This window comes from Chamaea fasciata, unplaced genomic scaffold (assembly GCF_029207755.1).
Source record: "Chamaea fasciata isolate MVZ Bird 193981 ecotype frontalis unplaced genomic scaffold, bChaFas1.0.hap1 SCAF_1, whole genome shotgun sequence".
NCBI lineage: Eukaryota > Metazoa > Chordata > Aves > Passeriformes > Sylviidae > Chamaea > Chamaea fasciata.
Window position 1 is genome coordinate 81,672,399 of NW_027094086.1, and position 9,392 is coordinate 81,681,790.

Consider the following 9,392-nt stretch of genomic DNA (forward strand, 5'->3'; position numbering starts at 1 on the left):
ATTGTACAAAGCTTTCTTTTTTTTAATACACTTCCCCATGCCCCCCCCTCCCAAAAATGTTCATAATCATTCATGTGCAGTATCATGGCATTAACAATTAACTGGAAATGACCATTCCCTCACATGATCCTGGGGTTGGTCTATTTTAAATCAGTAAATGTGTTCAGAAGACAAGGTTGTTACAGGCTCTGTGGGAGCTCTGTAACATTGCTAAAATTTTTATTCTTTCATGTTCTCTCCTACATCTGTTTTTCTTTTTGACTTATTAAAGTTTTACTCACTTTTATTTTAAACCAAATGCTAGCTTTAGTTTTATGACATTGAGGTGTTTTGATCAGATCCTCAACTGGTTTAAACTGACATAATTCCATAGCTCTATGGGCTTGTCTAGGTTTACTGCCACTGTCTGTGCCTTTCTGTGTTATAACTGAGACAAAAACAAACTGGTGTACTAGGTTCACCTTATCAGACAAACAAATTGTCAAAGTCATGATTTATCCTGAATACTAGATGTTTTCTAAAAGAGATTTTCTTGAAAATAAGGGGGTTGAAAATGACCTAATATACTGCAGCAAAACACTGAAGGCAATCAGTAAGACTGTTATTATTTCTTGAGATGGATAGAAATCTGCTATTTTCTACCTTCCCTTCCCATATCCCAAAGAATAATGATGTGATTTAAGAACATAAAGCTTGCAGCTCAATTGTGGCAATTTACGTTCCTGTAAACTTGATGTAAACCTGAGCAGTCCAGTATTTTTACTGTGTATTGTAAAGAATGGCATCTCAAAGGTCATAGCAATTTCCACCATTTTACTTTCCAAACGTATTTCTCCTTAGTTTTTCACAGGGAAGTGTTGAGATTTACCTCTGACCCAACCTACTTTCCTCAAAACTTGAACTGTATATAAAGAACGAAGGGATTGTTCAATGAATGGGTTCTTTTCTGGGTAACACGATTGAAAGACAAACCTCACATCATAAGGAGGTATAATGTATCCCTAAATGCATTTCAATTCCAAAGTGAGAATGGTAAGCAACCTCTCGCTCTGACCTTTTCTCTCCTCACTGTATGTAGTGTTTTCAGATTCTGTTGAGGAGTGTGTCTAATTCATTTTTCCGGCTTAGTGAGACTCACCCCGAGTCATTTCCTATTTGCTCTCTTGCTGTGAGTGGAGTCACATTCCCAGGGAGAAGTCAGCTCAGTTCCAGTGATTATCTCCACTGCGAGCATGCCCGGACCCCGGCGACGGCCTGAGAGGACGCCTGCTCATGCTGAGAACATAGTTTAACACTATGTTAATAAACACACAGGGAATGTGTTATGCAAACAAAGGCCCCAAGGCAAAACCCTCTGCCCTCAGAGATGCAAAAAGAGCAATAGGTTTGGGAAGAACAAGGGAATAGTACTGCACTTGAAATGCAGCCTCATTGTAAATGTGTCCAGATTTGCAGTGGGGAGAGTTAACATGCAGACACACTGTCTATCACTCTCTTTTGCCCTTCTTTTGAAGATCATTAGAGTTGGCATTAAGAGGAGTTATACGGATTGAAGGCAGCTAGGTCTGTATTAAAGGCAACTAGGTCTGCTCTCACTGCTTGGTGAAACAGCTATCATCACAAAACAGCATACCTTCAGCAGGCTATTAATTACATCCCACCAAAGTCCTTAAAAGGTAGTTGATTTTAACATTAAAATTACACAATTTACTTATAAGACACCTTAAATTTAAATAATATTAATAATATTAAAAAATGAAATAATGCATTTAATAATATCATAAATGAGTAAATAATAAATCACTGAAGTGAAAAGTATTAAGATAATAAATACTAAATAATAAAGTGTCTTAATAAGGATAATATTTAAAGTGTAATAAGGGTAATAATAAAATAAAGCCTTCCCATCGCTGTGCTTAAAAATCTTTTGTACAATGACATTTTTTTCTGAACTAAACTATAACAAAAGATCATCACCTTCTTAAACTCTCTACACCCCTACCCCAGAACCCAATACTAAATTTAGAAACAGCTCAGGTTCTTCAATCAAGCTAAAATCTCACCACTCTTCCCTTTTCTTCATCTCTGCACATCCCCATGTCAATTTTACACTCCAGCCACACGGAGATATACATTAGAAAATCTCACACTTTAACATGTCACTACAGTACAGAAAAATGTCAACCATAAAGGCACTAGGAAAAAAAAAATGAAAGTAGGCAAGAATGATAAGAAATATTCATTTACTCATTGAAGCCTGTTTCAAAATCACAAAGAAAAAGGATAGGAAGCCTCAGTACTTACACATACTCTTCCCATTCTTCTGTTTTCATTAACATTTGTATAATTAATTAGGGTCCTCAGGGAAAAATAACCAACATTCTTTACACTTCTTTAGTTCTGAAAAGCAATCAAGATCTATACCAGCCTCTCAATTCTGAAGTTTAATGTAAGCTTGTATGAGTGAGGAAACCATAATTGTTTTCTTTCTGCTTTTCTACAAAAAAAAAAAAAAAAAAAAAAAAAAAAAAAGGAAAGAGTTAGAAAAAATAACAATATATGATGTTCGGGACTAAAGGCATTTAAAAACTAATAATTCTATGTCCCAGTAGCATAGGAGACTAGGATGAATTAAACAACTTGTAATTTTCGGTATAGTACTGTATCATTTACAACCCAGTCAAATTGCATCAAATACAACAACAATCCCATAGCATTTTAACATAATTTATAGCTCCATGAGGTAAACAGAAGGAGGATTTTTTGTTGCCTTCTGTTTGCTACTTTAATCACATTCTGGAGACACAATTCTGCATGGAAGTGGCTGTAAATATGCTCATGCATTTCCAGCTCATGGAGGCGGTTACAATGCGCATATTAAGGACAAGTTTTACAACCAAACATGTGATGCAGAATGCTTTGATAGTGATGAAATTGCACATCTCTAAAGGTGAGATTATTCCCATCTAACTTTGGCTGCTCAGGAAACTAACATAAGATGGTTTAACTATATAGTCAACAGAGTTAAGTAACTCCAGAGGGGGATTCCTCGTATCTACTTTGGACATCAAAGTTCGTCTACTAATGAGCTGTCAGACACGCTCCTGTGACTTGCAGAGCATGCCCAAATGGGATGTTTAGATTAGACACCTAATTTCCAGACAAGTGAAGCTAGCAAACCTAACCCCATGCTGCAGCCTATCTGCACCACAGCCAAAGTCAACTTCAAGGAGGCTTTTTTTATGGAAGCCTGAGCTGGGAACTGAACTGAGCTGGGGTACAATTAGGATTTGAAGCCACTGCAGCAGAGGTTTCATTGTGCATTTTTTGCCTGGACATCTCTGTGGGGATCCAGGCTAGCCTCCATGGGGATTGCAGCCACAGTGCCTGTGCTGATCTAACAGCTGAGAAGATTCAGGCTCCCTCCTCAGTCTTTGCTCCCAGCTGATTCAGTATTATCCTTTTCACTGCTCCCCCTGCTGAGAGAGCATACTAAACTAATCCTCAGGCAAATAAAAAAGTTAAAAAAAAAAAAAAAAAAAAAAAAAAAAAAAAAAAAAAAAGGAAGGAAGGGAAGAGAAAGAGGAAGAATTGCTTTTCAACTTACTAGAGAAGTTACTTGGGAATTGAGGTAGAAGATGCAGCACAGGGAGGACACAAGATCCCAGCAAAAAGAGTAAAGGAAAGAAAAGAAGGAAGGGGTGAAGAAGGAGCTCCTTGGCAGTGCTGAGACATTCAGCTGGCTTGGCTGCTGAGCAAACCTGAGTTCTCTGCTACCCTGCAAGGCCTGTTACTGCTACTGAGCCAAGCTGGTTCCGAAGGAAACTCAGGTATGTCTCAACACAATGCAGTTAGTCCCATCAGGTATGGATACATACTAAGAAGACTGGGTTGATCTAAGCTACCTGGTGGAAACCTTAAATTTTGGTATTGGACCAACGTTTGGCACACCGCTTTAACTCCCTGTTTTCTCTTGGCAGTGCTACTGAGCAGCCAGGTCACAGTTCTGCTTTAGGAATGGGCTGGGGAATGGGATAGGACAAGTAAGTTAAACCTTTGTTGAGCCCAATGTGCACAGGATAACTCTGAGGATGGAATCAAAGTGTTCCATCTCTTGATAATGAGAAGGAAAATCACTGGACACTGCCTCATACAGTCAGCTAATTATCAAATTTAAGTTTATTCAGCGTCCTTGGCCTACCGGTAGCTGGGTACTTTGGAGAAGAATGCCCCCATGAACTATGTATACAAGAAATCAGTGTGACAGATAGATAAATCCAGATACTTGAGCAAAGAATATTTGCTGCCTGCAGGGCACAATGACAAGGAGAAAATTATAGCCTGTGCTGGGTTTTGCTGCAACATAAAATGCACATAAAATCTTTTTATGCCCTCACGCTCCGGTTTGCTCTGCCTGACTGACAAGGTGCACCGACACACTAGTATCAGTTTACACATCTTTTTTTGCAGAGAGGAATCCAGTGCCACACAGCGCATGCTCCTTGCTGAGGCATTTTCCCCTCCACACCTGCAGTGCTGCAGCCCAGCTAGCAACCACTGACTGACTGCCTCTAAAAGGCTGTTGTGTGATCATTCCTTCCCCTTCCTTGACACACTGACATGTGCTGCAGCGACTATTACCTAGCATTGTACAAAACCACAGCACAAAAGGTTATGTGTACTGCACTGCAGGCACAATTTGCATCCAGCCTTTGAAACTTCCCCTCCTTCCTCTGGCTTGAGGTAGAAAACAGGGCATTACAGTTCTGGGTGAACAAATGCTGAGTCTGTTAAAAGCCTCTGGGAAGTCAGGGCGCCAAACTTACCACCTTGGAAAAGTGGTAGTTAGTCAAAATGTTTATCATAAGAATAATAAGGAAGAAGAGAGGAAAAACTGCTAAGCAATCACTTTTCACAATCCTGGTTTCTGGAGTTTGCAGCTCTCCTGGTATAAGCCAGATGGGCAAGTGAGGGGTCATGGTCTCACTGGAGGCTGAATTGCATGATCTCCCTCCATGTTACTTCTCTGGACCCACTATGCATAACCAGAACTTAAGGGAACAGTGTGGGACACAAGCTCAAAACCATCCAGGACAAATTCTTCAGTGACTGGTACTGGGCTTCTTGCAAACCCCAAAACCTTCTGCTGCAGCAGGAAATGGAGGCCACAGTGGAGCACCTCAAGTCTTGGATAGCCTGAGACAGGGAATATCCCACTCCATTATACGCACTTGGCTCACCTTCCCCCTGTGTGTTGTCTGGCCATACTCTCCAGGGCAATCCACATAGGAACCAGTGTGCAGGTTATTTTCTGGCACAGCTCCCAAGTTCTGTGTAACTCAAATGACATTTTTCAAGGATGCTAGCAGGCAGACCAGGCTGGGGTTTTTTTTGGTTTTTTTTTGGTCTGACCTGTCTCTTTGTCTAGTAATAATATATTAGTGATTATACATGACACTTACATAACATTCTTTATCTGAACTGCTTCACTGCCCTGCAGAAAAAAAGGAGCAGTGTCTGTCCCTACATTACTAAGGGGAAAAGGGGGAAAGATGTGCTGACTGTGGTGACAGAGCAGAGCTCCTGAGTACACCAAGCAACAGGACTCACAGCCAGTCCTGAGACTTAACTCTGCACTTGTCCCGTTCCACCTGGCATCCAAAATCCTCCTCATAATCACCCCTTTCCCTGCACTTCTCTTCGTTTTCCCAGTAAAAATTTTCCCACATTTATATTATTGTTACTGATTTATCTAATGCTTTCTTTCTCAACCACACAATTCACAGCCAGTACATAACCTTTCATTAACTCTTCTCCACAGAATTGAGGCAGTCTTTTGCTGATGCTTGAGACAGAGAAAAAAATGACTGACACTGCACAAGGCATCAGGGGCTGGAGGTACCCTCCTGCCTGGCTGGACCTTCCTAATTTAAGCTGCTCTAAAAGCACAGACAAAAAAAAATGAGGATGCGTGGTAGCAAAAGGAAAAAAAAATAAAGCCAAAAAACTAACCAACCAACCAACAAAACAAAACAAAACAAAACAAAATAAACCCCCCAAAAAACCCAAACAAACAAAAAACCACAACTGGGAATCACTTAACATGTTCCAAACTGTCTCACTTACCTGATAGACCCACTGTGGAAACCTTGCACTCCTGAACCTGAATAAAATTTCTGTTTGGTAGAATGACAGGATGACAAAAGTTCCAACATGCAAGTTCATAGGGCAATGAAGAAAGCATGAATTTCCACACTAACATAGGTCACCATGCAACATATTTCCATGGCATATGACTGAAGTGCAGCTGTACAATGTTCCTTCTACAATAACAGTTCACAAGTCAAAGCATAATAAAGTCTTAGTACAGATCCCACTACAACATGTCTTGACTTGGGTGTCTGAAGTATAAATATTACTGCTGGCAGCCAAATAATTTTGATTATTAACAGGCATAATGAAAGCTCTCAGAAATTCATATTTTATTTTCTTGTACTGGAGAAAAAAAATTATCAGACATACACTCTGCAGGTTTTTTCGCAAGGAATCTTTTAAGTACAGCCTCAGATTTTGTTTGGATATAGACAGAACTGTGCTTTGGAAAATCAGTCTGGAAGAGACTTTTTTAGGTGTTCTCTTCATCTCACAATAGTCCACACAATGAGATTTCTGTCAAAGAGGCACAGTATAGTTCAGGTTTCCTTGAACACACAGAAGATCAGCCAGTGTGCTCAGCTAACTTGTTAATCAGTTTTTATTTGCAAAGGACAGCATCTGGTACTTAATCTCCAGAGTAGAAGGAACCATTTACACAGATCTGAGATCACTTTGTGACAGGTGCCAAAGAGTCATTTCCAAAGGCTTGTGAGCTGACCATATGCTACATCTTTCCCAAGCTGGAATAAAGGCATTCAGCCATCATAAAATTCATTAGCATCACAGGACAAAAGATAAATTAATGATGAAATCACACTAAATATATTGTAGATATATTTATGTCTCAAACAAATGAAGCAAAACTAATTATAATACCAAAACTATGGTTCAGGGTTTGATTCCAGAAACATGTAAAGATCAAGCTGAATATTTGGTTTTGCAACACATTAAAAAAAATGGCATGCCACAATGCCACTTCTTTATCATAGTCTGTGCTCAATAAATTACCACTCAAACAAGCCTGAAACCATATTTCTAGAAAATTCTTTACCAAGATGTGACTAAAACATGGGAAGAATTCTCCAAATAATCACTGTAAATAATAAAATCGGCAAATTATTCAATAATCAAAGTGTTTTTCAGTCTGATTTAATTAAGTTCATGTCCCAAGACTGAACTAGCAGAAGGAGAGGAACAGGAGTCTGGATACTAAAGTTTTACATGTGGGAAGTGATAAGTAGGATCATGAAAACACCAGTCATGAGATTTTCCTTATCATCATTTTTGTGGAAAAATTCTGAACTGAGCTGAGGTACAGAAATTTTGCAGGCCTTGAATTTCCCTAAGTCTTGCCTCAGAAGTCCATATTCCTCAACAGAGGGTGAAAAGAAAGGAAAACATCCACATGTTGTTCTCCTGGTTGTAAAAATCCCACAACACTATATATCTGGGCAGCTGTTTCTATGACTTTTTCAGAGGCACTGCTTGAGATAGGAAACTTTTCTACATTTCTCAGAAGATCTGTAGAAAAACGGAGAGGATTGAGGGGTCTCCTGGGCAAGAAAGAAAAATCTTGCCTCTTATGATCGATGCTACACAAATGCTATTTCACACACTTTGTAATCTCTGGTTCTTATTCCAAAGACTAATGTAAACTGGAAGAATCCTTTCTACCACAGGTGGCCAGTGACAATGGGATGGAGCGGATAAGGAGAAGTTTGGAGTAACCAAGCAAGTAGTTTATCCAGAGTAATTCCCTACAAAAAGGCTTTTCAGAATCTGGACTGTGTAACCAGCATAAGCCTAGCACTGACAGGTTCAGACATCATTAATTTCCAGCCATATGGGAATAGGTGATTATTTGACAGTAAGATGTGATCTGAGAGAGGTGCTATTAAAATGTGGAGAGAGCTGCTATTCTTGCACTGCAGCAGTGATCTAATACAATGGCAGAGCAGTGTGACTGGTAAAATTCACAGGGGAACAGACTTCTTCCCAGGGCTCAAATTATCAGCACATTTTCATTGCTGCCTCCAGAAAGAGACATGTAATGCTGTCAGATGCTCTTTGAGTTGGGAGTTTTTAAAAAGAGATGGAAGTGTATGCATTAAAGAAACCAATATTTACACAAGGACATTTCTCTCATGAAATATAAATGCTGGAATTCTGCTGGTTACAATCCTTATTTTGAGCTTTTACATGAGGGCAATAAACTGAAGAGGATGCAATGCTCCCTTCCCACTCACCATTTGGATTACCATATATGAATTTTAAAGGGCTTGGGTAAAATCCAGTCAAAGATTCACTTACAGATGCTTGTACTTTGTACTGCTGTCCTTGGTACACACTCATCCTTAGTCCAAGCAAAATAACTCCTATTCAGGCAACAGTTCCTGAAAAGGAATGTGGCTTTAATGAAATAAAAGGCTCATCATGACAAGTCCAGGTTGAGAATAACACCCTATCCTGTTGCCTTTACAGACAGAGAAAGAAATATATCAAAGTCACCTCAGCACTTGAAAGAGAATGGCAAATAAAAGGGACATGTCCAAGCAGTGCTGATGGCAGGTGTCGGAAAGTGAACATCAGCAGGATCAAATAGAAGATCTTTTCTCTGTTGCTTCTTGAAAAGGAATAAAAACCCCAAGACCCATAGAATTTTTTTTAAATACAAAGGGAAATTAGATTAAGGCAACACTAAAGGAGGAGCCTGGGGTTCCTACAGCATGGGCTTGCAGAGCTTGGCTTACTTGCCTCCCAGGACACAGTAAAAAGGCAGAGTATTTGACATCATATCTTTGCTTGCATTTCCTCATGGACCACCTCAACCAGCTTCTGGGTGGGCTGAGAGATATGCGAAAGCAGTTCAAGGTGCATGGGGTAATTTTTACTCCCCCTACCTCGATACAACCCTTCTGTGATGTCTCACTGAAGAAGAGCAGATGTACATGCCAGGGACATTAAGATTTCCCATCAGCTGGACCAGATTTGGCTCTAAGAACGTTCACTTGCTGTGGTGTCAAGCGCCGTGCTCTGGAGGGAGACGACTCAGCTTCCATAGTTAAAGAACTATACTGGGGCTCAGGAAAATTGTTCCCATCTCTCAGCTCTGCCAGGTGTGCTCCATGTGACTTTAGTGGGAACCCTGAGGTCACAAGTATGTCACATGTATGTCACATGGTAACTGGGCTGACATCGCCTGCAACTGACACCCTCTGTGCGCACACAGCATGGAG